Source organism: Miniopterus schreibersii, assembly GCF_964146895.1.
Source record: "Miniopterus schreibersii genome assembly, chromosome: 11".
Classification (NCBI taxonomy): domain Eukaryota; kingdom Metazoa; phylum Chordata; class Mammalia; order Chiroptera; family Miniopteridae; genus Miniopterus; species Miniopterus schreibersii.
The window spans coordinates 36,221,599-36,238,725 of record NC_138111.1 but is presented as its reverse complement, the minus strand read 5'-3'; the positions used below and the strand labels follow the sequence as shown (position 1 = coordinate 36,238,725).

The following is a 17,127-nucleotide window of genomic DNA, read 5'->3' as shown; positions in this document are numbered from 1 at the left end:
GGCGTGAGCGCAGATTTTGGGGGAGCCCTCACGGCTCCTTGGCCTCTTGTGCGGAATCTGCTCGTGGAGAGGGGGTCGCAAGGGGAGGTGGGGAACGTCCAGGACCTGCCGGCCGGGCTCTGCTCCGGGAAAACGGCGAGTCTTCCGCGGAGATGTTTGTGCAGAGCCCGGAGGGGGCGCGGGGCGAGAGTTGGGCGTGCAGCAGGGGCGCGGGTTTTGTTGTGGGGAACCTCTCCAGGGCTTTCTTCAGAGCTGCCCAGCTGGGGCACAGTGAATTGGATGGTGGTGTGGGATGATTGTTAGCGTAACAGATTTGGAGGTACCTCTGGGCTAAATGATCTTGGCTTCCTCTCTCTCTTTCCTGCAAGAAATGGGGTGCTCTGAGAGATCTGTGTAAGCGGCTTCCAGAAAGTGTATCCCCCCCCCCCCAAATACTCACCCCTCCCAATCGCTCCCCCAGGACTGGCTAGAGGAGGAGGCCCTGGCCTGACCCTGGGGAGACTGCTGGGGGTGGGGGCACCCTCGAAGCAGAAGCGCTTCTGGGACTCCTGGGGGTGCATGCGTCCTGCTTGGGTGAAGCGGGAGGAGGGGCCAGCTGATGCCACCAGAGCAAGAGAGCACAAGCCATTTCTGATGCCACTGAGCTCCATGTCCAGGAATGTGAGCCCTGCAGCCCGGGGACTCCGCAGGAGAGAGGGGAGGCAGAGCTGCTGTCCCTCATCTAGAAAGAGCTGGGGAGCGCTGGGGGGTTCGGAGGAGCAGGAGCACGAGGTCTTAGAGTTTGCTGGTCCAGAAGGAGGGCACGTTCTAGAGAAGCCAGTCCTGTGGAGGACTGAGACCTGGGGAAGGGTGGCACAGTCTGTATCCACCCCCTACCCCACACCTGGAAGGAAGTCAGGGAAGCCAGCCAGCTTTTGTTGCCTGAGTGACTGTCATCTTCAGGAGAGTTCAATTCAAATGGTTTGTTAGGATTCTGCTGGCTTCTTTTGTCACTGGTAGAAAACACTGAGTCTGTTCAAGACTTTTTATGAGTTTAAAGTTGGCTACTGCATGTGACTCCGGGTGTAACTGGGAAGGCTAACACTGAAAGTAGTTATGCTAATCTTTCCAGAGACACATCTCTTGGGTTCAGCTAATGTTCAGCATCTCCCATATACCAGGCATATTTGGAAGAATAAGTTCTTGAACATACAGTGCTTTCATAATCTAAAACAAACAACAACAACAAACAAACATTTTTGGTGGATATTACTTCACATACAGCAAAGAGGAAACCAAGACTGGAGAAGTTGACGTGCACAGGGTCACCCAGCTATGACTCAGGCCTAAGTCTCTCTGGTCCAGGCCTATTCCTGCCTGAATCCTGCCTTTTAGAGACTCCCTCCATCCCATGGAAGGAAGGAAGAAGAAAGCAAAAGCCCTGTCTCCCTGAATTCTGATCTAGTGTCTCAGTAGACTGGACGCAAACATCTCTTAATTCAAACAGACCTGAACTTCTTGAATCTAAGAAGCTTCATGATTTGCAAGAACCAAAAGACCTGTATCTAAATGAACTCATTACATAGAACTTAGATATTGCAGAACTTGGCAGAGTGGGAGGGGAGCTTTTGTCACCGAACCCACTTTTATACAAGCAAATAGTACCGTGTCCTGCAACCTCTCCTGACTTTTTACAAAGAGCCTCTACCATGACTTTTTATTTAAAAAGTAATGCTAAATAAGTTTACATACAAATTACACCAAACACTATTTATGGTGGTTTTACAAGGCCAGTGAGGAAATTTAGGGCTTACAGAGCTTACTGAGGCTACCCCTTGAACTGAAGCCATAAGCAGTGTAAACAGATCAGCTATTCTTACAGTGTAAAGCATTTCCTTTGTAGATCAAAGGAGAGTAACCCTATGCTAAGTCTTGGGGGCCATAAATTGAGTTCACACCTGCAATATCATTGCACTGTAAGGGCCAAATGTATTTCTTATCCATTCTTAACTGCTCTGACCTTTTAACACTTTAGGCCTCATTTTGTTAGTCTTTCTTTCCATCAGCAAACCATCTGTGGTTCAGCTGAGGGCAGTAACTAATTTGCAAACGTCTCTGGTCCTTGAAATGTTCTCCTGTTTATCCTCATTTGGGCTTGGGGTTCCTCCTCATATGTCACAAATTGGAACTGAGACCTACTACTGTTTCTGAAGTCCTGGGAGTATTTTTGATATCTCCAGTATAATATTTTAGGTGAGCAAGGCAGTGAATTTTCACCACAGTATAGGTGCAGTTTTGACTATCAGAATTTCAGTGTAATGTTTTGTAAAACACCTTAGCATTTAAAAGCCACCAGAGATAAAGTTTCTGGCCTGGAGGTTTCTACAGAAAAGAATAGGCGTGTCCCTTGTGTTCATGAGAGATAGGATGTGCAGAGTAACAAGAGAGCAAGCAAGCAAACAGGCAAACAGAACATGTTTGACTTCCTGGAAGGGACACTAATGAGGGCTTTTTGCCCCCCTTTGGTTATAGAGATACATTATGTTTTGGTAGGTTTTCATGTAACATTTATGTTTTGTGAATGGTTATGCCTTGAAATTCTGAAATGATATGGTAGTTAGCTATAGTTGTCATGTCAACATATATCGTATTTTGCTTGGTATCAGTGTTAGCTGTAGAATGCCCTGCCTCTTTTCCCTTATAAGCCCCGACTCCTAGCTTTCTTAGTGTCTAGTGTGACCAGCACCTGCAGGGCCAGCTGAGGGTAGGGGTGCCTGCCTGTTGGTCTGCACAGGGATGGAAAAGAGGGCTTAGCCCTCCCTCGCTCATTGTGTGCTCTGACCCTCTCAGCTAACAGTGTAGTGATTAGAGAATAGAAATGACATAAAGGAATAAAACCTGACATAATGTTAATTGTGAACCTTTGAACTAAATCTATAAACCAGGAGGAATTAATTTCTGGTTATTTGAACCCAGGGAGAAGGTCCCCCATGAAGGTTGTTTGCAATGTGCAATAGCTATATTCATCCTTCTGCAAATTGCTTATACTCCTTGATCCCAAGCTGAGGTTACCTGTAGCAGAAAGCCCTCCCCAAGCCATGCAACTTATCTTGAGTAAGATTCCAGATGGATAAAGCCAGATTTAAGCAATAATGGGGAAATATTTTACCTGGAGTTCCCACTGAAAGCATAGGTTTGGAAACTCCAGTGATGCCCACCTACAAGGTCTTTGAAAGCAGGAAAGCCATTGGACTTAATGGAACCCCTGTTCCTTCATCTGTAAACTGATAAATCTCTGGATCATAGAATGAGTTGACTGTGCATTGCTCAGCACATAGGCTTGCGGGTGAAAGTTTTGTTGAATCTGAAATAAGTGAGATTCAAACTTTATCGAGATAGAAAGAAAGAAAGTTGCTTTTTAAATGGGAGATGCAAAATGTGAAGATCAGGAAAATAAATTTTTGATGGCTGAGTAAAAACTAAATCAGAACTTTTTAGACAGGGAAAATGGTTTTCCATTTCAGCTAACAATTTTAACTAGTTTTTTGTTGGATTCTAAGTAATTCTGGCTGGTTTCCCATGATAGTGTCCTCCTCTCTGGTGGATCCTTGTTGTAGCCCATTAAATTTTAGGATAAGCTTGCTGGAGATGGAAGAAAGGGAGAAGAATGTCAGAAGACTGATTATTTCATAAAGCACCTCACCTTGGTACATTATGTTAGAGCATATTTGACTTTATGTTTTGTGGAATTCTGAATGTAGTTTGTATGAGGAAAGTTAGAAGCAGCATTTTCCAGATCAGCAAGAAGAGATACTTTAGCAGGAAGAACCTTGTTCAGAGATGTCCTGAAGTCTTCTCACTCTGCTGGTTAATTTTGACCTGTGAGTAATATGGGATGATTGAAATGTTGATAAACAGTGAAGAGTGAGTTCTGGGTGCATATGGATGGCATGGGAAATAGGGGACATGGCTCGTCTGATGGGTTGTATGGGAGTGGACTGTGCTCCCCTAGTTAAATCCTTAGGCATTTTGCAAGCAGAAAAGAAAGTTGATGTGGGAGTCCTAGGTTGATCCCTGTATGATACATCTGGCTTTGCACAGGGCAGCTCTTCAGGCCCAAGGACCTCAGCCCTGACCTCCGCTGGCCTCTCTCACATGCGTAGTTCTCATGAGTAGGGGAACCTTTCATGAGAAAGAGCAGTTCAGAGTGCTTGGCCTGATGATGGCAGGTCTGTTGCATTAACCTCATAGACTAGGAATGGTTTGTATGTGGCCATTGGGATTTTCGGGGTCCATTTGAAATGAAAAACTGCATTTTTGTGAGCCTCAAGGCAGCTGAATTTGCCTTATTGCTATCTTTCATGAGCTTATATCCAGAGGTCCTAACCTTAGAGGTCAGCCAGAGAAGCAGGGTAGTGTGCTGGGAAAATGTCCAGGGATGTCTGACTCTTTGGTTAAGGGAGGGAGTCCTGACCCAGAAACCTCCCCTGGGCAGGGAGGGGTATTTGTGTTGTCGGTTCAAGTTATGTGAAGTAGTGTCTGGGTTTACCCAAGACTGAAGTATCTCCAGGCATTTCTCTGCCTTGGGACTTGATCATTTGGCTAATTCAGGTTGGATTCATTGACAGAGAAGCTGACTTTGGCTTCCTGGATGGTAAAAATGAATACTTGTAGACATTCATGCATGCTAGAAGATAGATAAGTATATATGTGTATAGGCATACAGATCTATACCTGTTCAGTTTTATTTCATTATTTGTTTCATTATTTATTTAGTTAGTTATTATAGTTGTTATTGATTTTGAGAGAGGGGAACAGAGAGGGAGAGACAGAGAGAAACATCTGTGCAACATTGATCCATGGGCTGCCTCCTGCGTGCCCCCCATTGGGGATTAAGCCGGCAGCCAAAGCATGTGCCCTTGCCCTGGATTCGAACCCGCAACCTCCTGGTGCATGGGACCATGCTCAACCAACTGAGCCACACCAGCCGGGGCTGTTAATTTCAATTTCTGTCACAGTTAAATTTGCATATACTTTATTAGAGTGAAATTATTCATGCAACATTCTCACTAGTTTCAGTAGGTTACATCTCTACATTTAAAGGTACTAAGAAGGAACAATCTGTGCCAATAAACTCAGCAGTTTGGGTTAATCCTAGGAGGAAAATGAAGCCAGAAAGAAAACAAGATTAGCAATCAGAAGGTTTGAGTGAAACTCCAGGGTTTTCCTTTTATTAATCAACCTGACCTTCAGTGCCTCATTTTTCAAATAGGAGACCTTAATACCTTTTCCATGCACCTAGCAGGGTTGCTGTGAAATCAAGTGCCCTAATAAGAATATGAATATATTAATAAAATCAGGCGTAGGAAACATCATCTGATCAATGAGGGCCCCAAGGAGATGCAAAGGCTATGCAAAGGGAAGTGAAGGAGTGCTATGTTAGTGAAGCAACTTGTGATTTTCCAGGTTCTGCGATTGCTCCTGGGATCTAGTGTGATGGCCCCTGGGGATCTAGTGCGATGGCCCCGGGGGATCTAGTGGGGCCCCGAAAAGGGGAAGAGTCAGTGTCCCTTCTGATTCTTGCATCAGAGGGTGGTCCGAGCCATAGAGAAGGTTTAGGGCTGGAACAACTGAGTAGGAAATCAACCAGCTAAGGTTCCCCATTGCCTGGTTGGACAGCTTTGGTTTATAAGACAGTTCCAATGTGGTCACTGCAGGGTTTTTAATTTAAAGAATCAAAACACAGCCCTTTAAGTTTGCCTCAAATGTGAGTATGTGAGAAGAGTAGCAGGAACTAAAACTAAAATATAGCCAGGCCCATAAGGAATACCAGTGCAACCTTTTTAGGTGCAAGTGTTGAAAACCCAACTCATACTGCTTAAAGAAAAGCAACAAACAAGCAGATAAGGAAACAGGGAATCTGTTAGTTTACACAGATCCACATGCCTTTACGTGCAGCTCTGAAAACAAGCTGAACCCTTTTTGCAGCCAGACCTTACCTGACCTGTACTTTCTTTTTGGCAAACCTATCCTGACCTGAAATAACATTAATTAGGGCGTTACTATTTTTTTGCAGAAATATTAATGAGTTTGATTATGGGAATGTTGTCCTTGAGCCAGGTAGAGGTGTGTACAATACACTCCAGTATGTGCCCCATTATACTTTTCTCACCTGAGGAATTGTGAATTCTGAACCCATTTAGATCCAAGAATTTCAGCGAAGTGATGTGAGCCTGTCCGGCTGAAGAGCCAGAGGTAGTGCTAATGTCAGGCATTTCTCTGTTTCCCTGTATTATGTCATTCTCATACAGAGCCTGTCCACAAAGCAGTAAAGCTCATGTGATTCTTAGTGCTTCTCTTACCCAGTATTGAGATTGACCCCCGAGAAAGATTCCAACCTGTCCTGATTGTGTCATATCCCCACTCGTGGCCACTGTGTCGATGGGTGTGGCAGTATGTTGGTAAGTCAGCTTGGGTCCCATGTCCACCCTTTAGATGAGGGAGATGTTGACCTTGGACGGGCAACCCACCACCTGGGGAAGGACCTTTCCCCCAAAGAGAAAGGGCATGCTGTCACTAGAATAAGGGAAAGGACGTGCGGGTCAAGGGAAATCTCCACTGGATATTTTTTGCATCCCCTTTCCTTTTCAAGCATGTCTGAATTTGGAGGAGAAACGATATGTATGGTCACTCTAATTGTATGTATATTTGTGTGTGTGTGTGTGTGTACCTACACATCTGTCCTCCCATTACCCGGTGAGCTCCTCTCCGGTGCAGGGTGGTGCTTCATTCCTGCTGCACCCCAGCACCCAGCAGAGTGCTTGGCAAAGGGGAAGCACAGTGGGCACTGGGATGGGAAGCTTCAAAGGCTTGTGTGGGGAGGACTGGACTTGGAAAAGAGGGGAACATTTGTGCCTTGAGACTAATGAGGGGTGAAGTAGAGATCCAGGGCAGTTAAGGCTGGGGAGGAAAGGAAGGGAGCATGTATGTAGAATGGCCAGGATCTCATTGGTCACTTCGGGGGTGAAGGCCACCCGCAGAGCAAGCGGGGAACTGGCTGAAGTTGATACCTGGGTGCTCCAGTGTTTCGGAACCTTTTCAGGGAACTCTGATAAGAATCAATGATCAGTGCCTAAGAACTGCCCAGTGGACTGCGGCTATTTGCTGCTTGCACTTAGGTATTGCTGAGTAACTAGTGGCTAAATGAGTGAGTGGAAAAATGAAACAATCTGTGTTGCCTTGTGCTTTTGTTCCTGATGCTTATTAACTCGAAATTAGCAAAGGAGAAAGCAGGGAGTTAGAATTTGCCAGGATGAGAGCGAAGGTAAAAAAAAAATGTGGAAGGCTGGGGGTGGCAGTGGGGGGAAGAACCGCTCTTGAATACAGGGGGTACTGCCTTTGAAATGCTTGACCGTGGCGCCCAGGCTTTCAGGAAGGTGATGGGGTCAAAACAGGACTGGTGGGCCCAAGGAATAGGGTGGGTGTAGGGGCCATACGTTCAAAATAAGAATGGAGGGCCAGTTTGGTAAGAGTGGTAGAAGTGGAAAGACGGGGGCCATCTCAGAAAGTTGTTGCTCTTTTATAAGCTTCAGGTTAGAGCTATTCCGCATGATGAGAGGGCCCAAGGGGTGGACGTGCTGGTGGACTGACCAGATGGAGAACAGGTAAAGCCAGCGGAGTAGATGGAGCTAGGGAACTGGGCAGCTGGGAGAATGGAAGGGTTATCAGCTTGGATGAGACAAAAATTCCAGGTAATTTGTGCTGGTATACACACTAAGCAGGTAAACATGGAGTCTGCTCCATACTTCAATTCTCCTTGGATAAATTTAGGTATTATCTCTACTTTGCACATCTGTGCACTCTTATTTGCACTGTAGGCCCTGTATCAACTTACGGGATAAAGGCAGACACATGGGTGATTGCTTTCAACTCCCAAATGTGCCTTCCCAGATTTGATTGAAAACTGAAGATTGCATCGAGTACTGAATATAGAGGAAAGAGTGTCAACAGAGAATGTGAAACCAGAAATAATATTTAAGGATGATTTTAAAATGGTATATGCCATGTCACAATTTATGTTTACCTCCACCTTAAGTTGCCATGTAGCCTACTTTCCATTATAATTGTACCTATAATTTATTCACATGTCACATATTCTGCCCTTTACATACATTATTTCATATAGTAAAATGAAACTAGATTCCAAACGTGTCTTTTATGTTATTAGTCTAAACTTTACTGCCTTATAGGAGTATAGATGCATTTTTAAGTATGTTTTAAAAATCATTTATAAATTTCTCTCTATTATATACTATTTTTAGATTTCTATATATAATAGATTAATTTTCTGTGCATTTATATGTTAATCTGATTGTTAATGTAGAGTTAGCATCACAAAGGAAGCATTAAGTTTCTAGTTTAATCCTCTGTGCATTATCTAGGAGATTATTTCTGTCCTGGGAAAATTATATTGTGAATGCCATGCCAGCACTAAAACTACTTAACTTTACTTAAAGCACACACACACACAAACAAACATATACACACACACAACATATATGTATTTGTATTAAGTACTTAAGGTCTGATATTTTTGTAGTAAGTACTTAAGGTCTGGCATTTTTCTACTCGGGGAAGCTCTTCCAGCTGTAAAAATATACCAGTTCTCTCTGTATCGCTATTCCCAGGGCTTGTACCTTGTTTTCACTAGTTGAAGTTTCTCAACCAAAATAAAACCGGGCAGTGTGCTCTCTAGTCTGAATTCAGTGCAAAGAGGGAAGACAACCCCTGGGCCTTTAATCTTATAAGCAAATATCCATAACTGTAAGTAGAAGTTTACTTGCTTACTTATCCCGGGCCTATTCTAGTTGGATTTAACTAATATGGTTTTTGTGTGTGTGTTTTTCTGTGTGTGTGGAGGACCTCATTCATCAATTTCTGTTTTTCAAGAGAAAACTAAATTGTAGGCACTTACGATTTATTACAGCCTCGCTTCCAGCAAAACCTTTTTCTCTATGTTTTTGATAACTCTGGGGCATCTCCCTATTTGGCTAGTGCTTGTGAGACAATTTACCAAAGGCTACATTCTTCGACTCATCACTGGGTGATATTGCTTCTGGGCTGGTTGGATAATGCCGAGAAGCAGTAAACAAAACTCAATGCTGAGAACAGGTAACTTGCATTTCCTCCTTGATCCTGCCCAGCCACCAATTTGCCACACACTTATGAGTTAGCCACAGGTTTTCTCTGTCTTAAAGGATTAGTCTTATTCATTGTTTTATTTAAAAAATAATTATTGAAGGACACCGTCAAGAAAGTGAAAAGACAACCCACAGAATGGGAGAAAATATTTTCAAGTCATGTCTGATAAGAGACTTATATCCAAACTATATCAAGAACCCCTGCACTCAGTAATAAAAAACCAAATAACCCGATTAAAAACGGGCGCAAAGGACCTGAATGGACATTTCTCCAAAGAAGATATACAACGGCCAATAAACACGTGAAAAGGTGCTCGACATCATAATTGTTAGGGAAATACAAATCAAAACCACAGTGAGAGCCCAGCTGGGCATGGCTCAGCGGCTGAGCATCCACCCAGGGTCCAGGAGATTCCCGGTCGGGGGTGTGGAGGCAGCTGACCAGTCAATCTCCCTCATCATTGATCTTTCTATCTCTCTCCCTCCCTCTCTCTGAAATCAATAAAGATGTATTTTTAAAAACAAAACAAAACAAAAACCCCACAATGAGATACTGGTTCAGACTCCCTGGACTTGCTGTCATCAAAAAGACTGGTCACCGCAGCATGGCGAGGATGTAGAGAAACCGGAACCCTCCTCGCCCGCTGCTGCCAGTGCGAAGGGGCAGCCATTCTGGAAGACGGTCAGCACAGAGTCCCACGCAACCCAGCAGCGCTACTCTAAGTATATGCCCAAGAGAAATGAAAACATGTGTTCACGCTAAAACTTGCAGACAGAAGTTTGAGGCAGCATCATTCAGAAGACCCAAAAAGTGAAACCCATTCAGATGTCTATCAAGTGATGAATGGATGAACAAATGTAGTATATCTGTAGAATAGAGTATTATTGGGTGATAAGAGTGAATGAACTGACATGCTACAACGTGGATGAACCTTGAAAACGACTCTGCTAAGTGAAAGGAGCCAGTCACAAAAGGTCATGGATAGCGTGGTTCTGTTTATATGAAATGTCAGGAACGGGCGAATTATAGAGACAGGAAGTAGGTTAGTGGTCGTCTAGGGCTGAAAGGGTTGGGGGGAATGGGGAATGACTGCTGATGGATATGCCGTTTCTTTTTGGAGTGTTGAAAATATTCTATAGTAAAAACATTTGAATAGTACACTTTAAAGAGGTGAAATGTATGATATGTGAGTTATGTCTCAATAAAGCTGTTAAAGCTGTTATGGAGTCCCTATTTATTAGCCATTCTAATAGGCAGAATACTATAACATTGTCTTTAATAAGCTATGATCACACAGAGCTTATATTATCGTGGGAGGAGTCAAGCTATAAGCTGGTAATGAAATGAAAAAAATCATTTCAATTGGAAAGCAAAATACATTCATTGAGTAAGAACTGACTGAGTGTTGGGAGAACTCCTTCAGATCGGCTGGTCAGGGAGGCTCATTGAGGAGGAAACAGCACAGAGCTGGATGTTCTGAAGGAGCCGACTACCTGGAGGTGGGTGGGGTGAGGTCCATGCAGAGGACACAGCCAGTGCCAAAGTCCCAGAGGAACAGGAAACCGCTGGTATAGAGTCTAGTTAACACAGAAGAAGTGGTTGAGCTTGAAGTTGGAGTCGATGATCTTAAAGTTTAATTTTGGTGATGCCATCTCCCTTTCAGAGGCCACCAGTAGCTCCTGTGTTTAAACAGATTCCTTCTCTGGGTTTCTAAAGGTGTCTAACTACTCATCCTGAAATACTTTTTCCATCGTCCTTCCTGCTCTGTCCTTAACAAAGCCAAACTGGACTACCCATTGTTCCCCAGAGAGTTTACTAAGTGTTTTCCTGCTTCTGTGCCAGTCTTTCCACCTGGAATATTCACCTGACCCCTTGCCCTTCTGGGAATTCTACCTCTTCTTGAAGGCACACCTCAGTGTCGCCTCTTTACTGTGCTCTGGAAGTATAGGTATTGGTAAGATATTAGTATAGTTGGCCCCAAATTCTCTCAGGGAATTTAGTAGTTTTTCTTTCCCCTCCTTTTCTGGGGGACTTACTATTTTGTATCATGTAGCATGGTGTCTCACTCTAGATAAGTAATAATTAAATATTGGTTGAATCCTAAAGTATTTTACAGCCTGCAATGTATAGAAAATGAAAAATAAATCTGAACCTTGGAGAAGAATTACAAAACATCTACCCAGTCAATAAGGAAGGCTAACAGTGATGGCATGTTCTACAAATGAGTGTGGTGAAAAGCAGTTATCTAGGATTGATAAGTCAATCGTGTGTGGATGCTAAAGTCCAGGGCTTCCCAGGAAATAGCCTAACCCTTATCTTTAAGTGTTTCAGACCTTGGCATGAGCAGCAGGGTTATTCTCTCTGGCTTTGACCTTCATGAGAATTCTTAGTGTGAGAGTCAGGGTACACGATGTGACATTGTCTGCTTTGAGCACCAAGTTCCAGTTCATCCTAGGATGGAGCTAGCTTCTCCATGGATCTTAGGGAACCCAGAGGAGCCTGGTGGCTGTGACCATCAACCAGAGGTGGCAGTGGAAGTCTTGTGTCTATTAGAGCAATAGGAAGTACAGCACAGAGTCTGGCCCTCCTACCCCAGTGAAGGAATTGGTCAGTAAAAAGAGGTTTCAGATCACAAGCAAGTTTTACTGTGTGTGTGGAATTAGTGGGAATAGCAAAAATAAGCAGATTTGTACACACAAAAGGTCCTAAGGCTCTGTATAATGAAAGCAGTAGAATCTTGTGATGGTCAGAGGCTCATGGCAGTGCTTATTTGGATTTTGAAAGGCCAGAACACTGAAGTTAAATATGCATGAGAGGAGGAATTTCAGGCTCTTAGGACAAACTGGCAAATTACATCTTGTGGCTTGGTCCATAAGGTAGTCCATAAGGAGCAACTTCAGAAATATCCTTGGAGATAGAAAATAAACTCAGGACAAAAAGAGCAACTATCCCCTTAATTATAAAAGGAATGCTCCCTTGGTTGGTGACATGGCCGGAAGCCAGTCTCTCAATGGAGATGGGTCTCTTGTCTGACCTCTTTACTTCTATCAGATCTCAGTCTCAAATGACCAATCCTTCAGGCTCAGGCAGATAGAAGGAAAGGTGAGTTATATTTTCTGGGTCAGATGAAAGGGAGATGGGGAAGCTGAATGTTCCCATGCTGTATATAGTACTAGAGAAGAACTACTCCCTCTTCTCAGTTGTGATGGATCTACTGTAGCCAAGCCCTTTGTTACTTCTTTTTGGACTGTTGCACTAGTCCTACCCATTCCCTATTGCCTTGCCCTTCAAAGCTTGCCACATTAGACATTAATTTTCTCAGAACCCACTGTGGTTGAAAAGACTACTTTTTCTTTGTCTTCCTTCTTCCCCATCATTCCCCTCCTCTCACTCCCCCTTCCTTTTCCACCTTCTCTATTCTGAACACATTCAACCTAAACACTTTACCATTCTTTGCACATGAACTGCCATGCCCTACTTCTCTGCCCCCACTCTCGTAGTCCCCGCTGCCTGGACATCTCATGTCCAGCTCTCATTCTGCAAAGCCCTTCTCAGATGTCACTTCCTCAAGTGAAACTGCCTGTGGCTAAAACCCCCTTCCTTTAAACTCTCATGGAACTTTGTAGGCTGCTTTTGGCTGGCATTTGACATGTGCATTTTGTATTCTATGTATATTTTATCTCTTCTGCCAGAGAGTAATCCCCTTAAAGAGGAGTTCTGTCTGATTCATCTTTGTATCACATTTGGCACCTAGAAGAGTGCTCTGCAGTTGTAGTGCCCTCAGAAGACTATTCTGAAATGGATAGATGGCTGTGAGGAAACAGAGGCAGGGAGTAAATGGAGACTGTAGCAGTCATTAGTACTCTCTACCTAGTCATGTGATAGGATTGTAGTCCCCTATTCTGGATGTTAAGGGTGGCCAGGTAACTTCCGTTGGCCTGTGAAATGCAAGCAGAAGTGACACATGTCCTTTCTCTAATCATCAGTGCACGATTTGCTATCATCTGCAAAGCTCCTTGTGGGGATGCTCCATTAGCCTAGGTCCCATGAACAGCACTGCCGGTTCATGCACAGTGGACATGTAACATGAGCTAGAAACAAGCCTTTATTGTTTTAAGTCACTGAGATTCGTGGGTTCTTTTGTTACCGCCATGGAACCTTCCTGTACTGACTAATGCAATAGTACAGCACCCTTTCTGTTTAGCCTTGCACAGAGCATAGACTAAGAGATTATGATGGAGGGGGGAAAAGGATTCTGTGATACTCTGAGTAAGACCCTGTGACTTACTGGGGAGACCTCAGTGATCTCCAGTATACATTTTGCTCTTTATGTGAGTGATAATTATATGTGTTTAAAAAAATCAGAAGCCAGATAATAGGTATTTGCAAACATGCGTATTTGGTTCCATTGCTTAGAGATTTGAATTTCCTGGGGAAGAACCCGTGAAGATCCCAGAGCTTGATTGCACTGTGTCCCTTCTCTCTGGCCTCAGCAGCTCTGCGGATAAAGCTTGTTCCATGAGTTCAGATATAGCTGGTCGTGCCTGGTAAGCCTTTAGAAAATTGAGGGTTTTTCTCTTTTCCAAGAAGACAGAAACTTAGTGTATTGCAGTTTGCCTTTTATTTTTCCCCCATCAAATGAAAATAACATGTTAACTCTGTACCTCGAGTCATTGTTTAAGAGAGGACTTGCTTTCTGCTTGCCAACAGCACTTGCCTGCGCCTCCTCTAAGGCCCACACTTTTGCCTTCAGAATTGCAACACCCACTGCTGCAGAACCCACTTTAATCCACCGCCCCGTCCCACCGGACGCTATGCCTTAGTTGTTAGAGAACTGGCTTTGCAAACATGTGGGTATCTGTGCACTTGTGTGATTTATGTAATGTGGACACAGCAGGGAACATCTGAGATTTAAAACGTTATGGCCTGAATTTCCAACTGTTGAAATGAATCCAAAGCAGCAGATTTTTCTTCTTTGGCAGGATGGAATTGAAGCAACATGCAGTGGTTTGGTTCGCCGATTTGCGAGCTGTTAAAAATCGGAATAACTGAAAACGAGGAGAGTGAGTGCTGCATAATGTGAAAAATATTCTAAAGGTCGTGTGTCGTGCAGTCTTCGACAAGCTAAGCGCCACAGAACTAGACGTATTTTGAATAAATTTGAAACACTGCATGTGAACATGTGGATTTTTTTTTTTTTTGGCTAAAAGATTCTGTTACCAAAATAGGCAAAATCATATTTGGTTCACCCTAAATCTGAAAGACAAAGGTTATAGTGAATCCAGAAAGTGCTTCTGCCACCTTCTTGTCTCTCAGCTAAGGAGGCCATCTCTGGCATTTCTTTCTTTCACTTGTGGGTGTTCCCTTTGCCATCAGTCTGTCCTTTGACTTTCACTGCAGATGGTTTTAGAATATCCACACTATGCTGAATACTCTACTGAGCCCTGGAGACACAGCAGGGCGCAAATTTCTGCCTCCTTGAAACTTATATACTCACAGGAGGAGTGTACCAGCTTGCTAAAGACAGTCACCCAAAACTCAGTGGCTTAAAATAATAATAATTATTCTTTATAGAATTTATTGGGGTGACATTGGTTAATAAAATTATATAGGTTTCAGTGTACAACTCCATAATACATCATCCATATATTGTACTGTGTTTTCATTACCCCAAGTCAAGTCTCCTTCCATCACCATTTATCCCCCTGTACCCTCTTTTACCTCCTCCCCAAAAAAGATAAATATTATTGCTATGAGGCTGCAAGTTAACTGGTAGGTTCTTTGGTCAACTGATGGGTCAACTCGGTCCTGGTTGGTCTAGGATGGCTTCACTCATGTTCCTGGTGGTTGGTGCTGGCTGCTTGCTCTGATTATGAGGGCAACTGGTCGTGTGCCTGGTCTTCATCCAGCAGGCTGGTTGGGCCTCTTCCCATGGTGACAAGAAGGTATGCCAGCAGCCAGGGAGAGAGGAATCCTCAATGTGCAAGCCCCTTTTAAATTTCTGCTTGTGTCCTGTTTACTAACATTCCGTAAGTCAAAACGAATCATGGCCAAGCCCATCTTCAAGAGGTAGAAACATATACCTCACCCATTGATAGAAGGAGATGCAAAGAATGTGTGGCCATATTTTGCAGTCTACTACAGGGAGACTGTTACTAAGCAATTGAAGAGAAAACAAAAAGTATGTCAGTTGGTGATAAATGCTATGGATAGAAAGCAGAGAAGAGGGAATGTCTGGCAAACTTTTTTTTTTTTTTACTTATAAACAGAATGACTAGGGCAGTTTACGTGAGTAAAGATCTGAAGAAGCTGAGGTAAAGAAATGAGGCTTCCAGATATCTGGAGGAAGCACATTCCAGCAGAGCGAGCAGTCAGTGCAAGGCTCTGGGCAGAAGCAGTGGGCCAGAGAGGTGATGGGAATGGGTTGGGGAGGTGAGGTAGACCTATAGCTTGGTCCTCAAGTTTTAGTGTGCATTCAAGTCACTTGGGGATCTTGTTAAAATGTAAGATTCTAATTTAGTAGGCCTGGGATGGGACTGGCTCTGCCAAGGTCTCAGGCAATACTGATGCTGCTGGTCTTGGGACCGCACTTTGAGGAGCAAGACTGTAGGTCTTTGCAGGTCGTGCACAGTAAGGACTTTGGATTTTCTCTGAGGGAATAGAAAGGCCATTAGGCAGTTTTGCACAGAGATGTGACCTGTTCTCCACTATTCAAAAGGAGAAGGTAATTGTTTAGGAAGTTTAAATCATACACATAGTGCGAGGGGTGGAGACATCTTGCAGTCTAATGTGGAAAAGAACATTGCATTTAGCTTGCCGTAACAACTTCAGCCATCTAAATGTCTTTTCCTCTACAGAGCTATTTCCTTTACTTCGTTTTTTAACAAGAAAGGGATCTGTCTTTGGACATCCCCCAACCCTACCCCACTCCCATACCAGATCCATTCTAGAACAAACCAACTCTGTCTCCTTGCAGTCACCCAAATCCTGATCACTGGAGCTGTTCCTACTTGGCTTTTTCTTTCCCTGATCCTCGGCTGCCTTGGCTCAGTGGCTCTCAATCCTGGCTACACATTCCTGCCCCCAGGACCCTTTAAGGATACCGTGAGGGATTCTGATTAATTGGCTTTGAGCAGGGCCTGGGTGTCAGTTGTCTTCAATAAGCAGCCAGAGTTGAGAACAACCATGTACTCAGTTCTTCCTTGGCACCTGATAGGCTGGCTGTTCCCCCAGCCTCAGAGCTTCTCTTTCCCTGAGGAACCCACTTCCCCTCCACCCTGGTCTCAGCCTTCTCTCTTCATCACCATCAAAACATGGGAATCATTAGCTCATTTTCAGCCTTATTTGCATTTTGATGTTTCTAGCCTCAGTAGTCAGATTTTGCTTAATTACAGTCTGTTTGCATTTGGGGCAGGGGTATTCTTTGTTTAGCTACAAATATGTGAGTTCATACTTGTGGATGTCTCATGTCACAGATTTGTGCCTTTTTTGTGTAATGATACTGAAAGGCCCTGTCCACATGACAAATCTTTAAATGAATTCCAGGAGGACAGGATACTGGGAACACAGGCTGGAAGATCAGTTAGCTCCAGGTTTCATATTTATGAAATATCTCCCAACGAGCTTATAGATACAGTTTCATGCCCTGGCTGGATTGAAATACAGTGTCCATTTTAAACTTTTATATCATGTCTTATTACATTTCACTCCTTATAGTAAGCATTGCGCATTCTGAAACTACCTGGTGAGCAGCGTACTTATATTTTTATATTATATGTAGACATTTGAATAAATATGCTTTATATTTTCAGGACTTCTTTATTTTCTAATACACCAGGAACCTCAAAATATAGAAATGGCCTGCGCTCTGTGTCAACCTTTGAGAGGTCCTCCTGAAACCCTGCGTAATTCCTTAGGAGAGTGTTTTCCCCTCTTTTAATATAGCCT

At 43.7% G+C, this 17,127-nt stretch overlaps 1 protein-coding gene across 2 annotated transcripts in view; it reads left to right on the top strand.

Annotated features, from left to right (window-relative positions):
- Positions 1–17,127, top strand: part of PCSK5 (proprotein convertase subtilisin/kexin type 5) — a 383,530-nt gene that overhangs the window by 881 nt on the left and 365,522 nt on the right. The window lies entirely within an intron of this gene.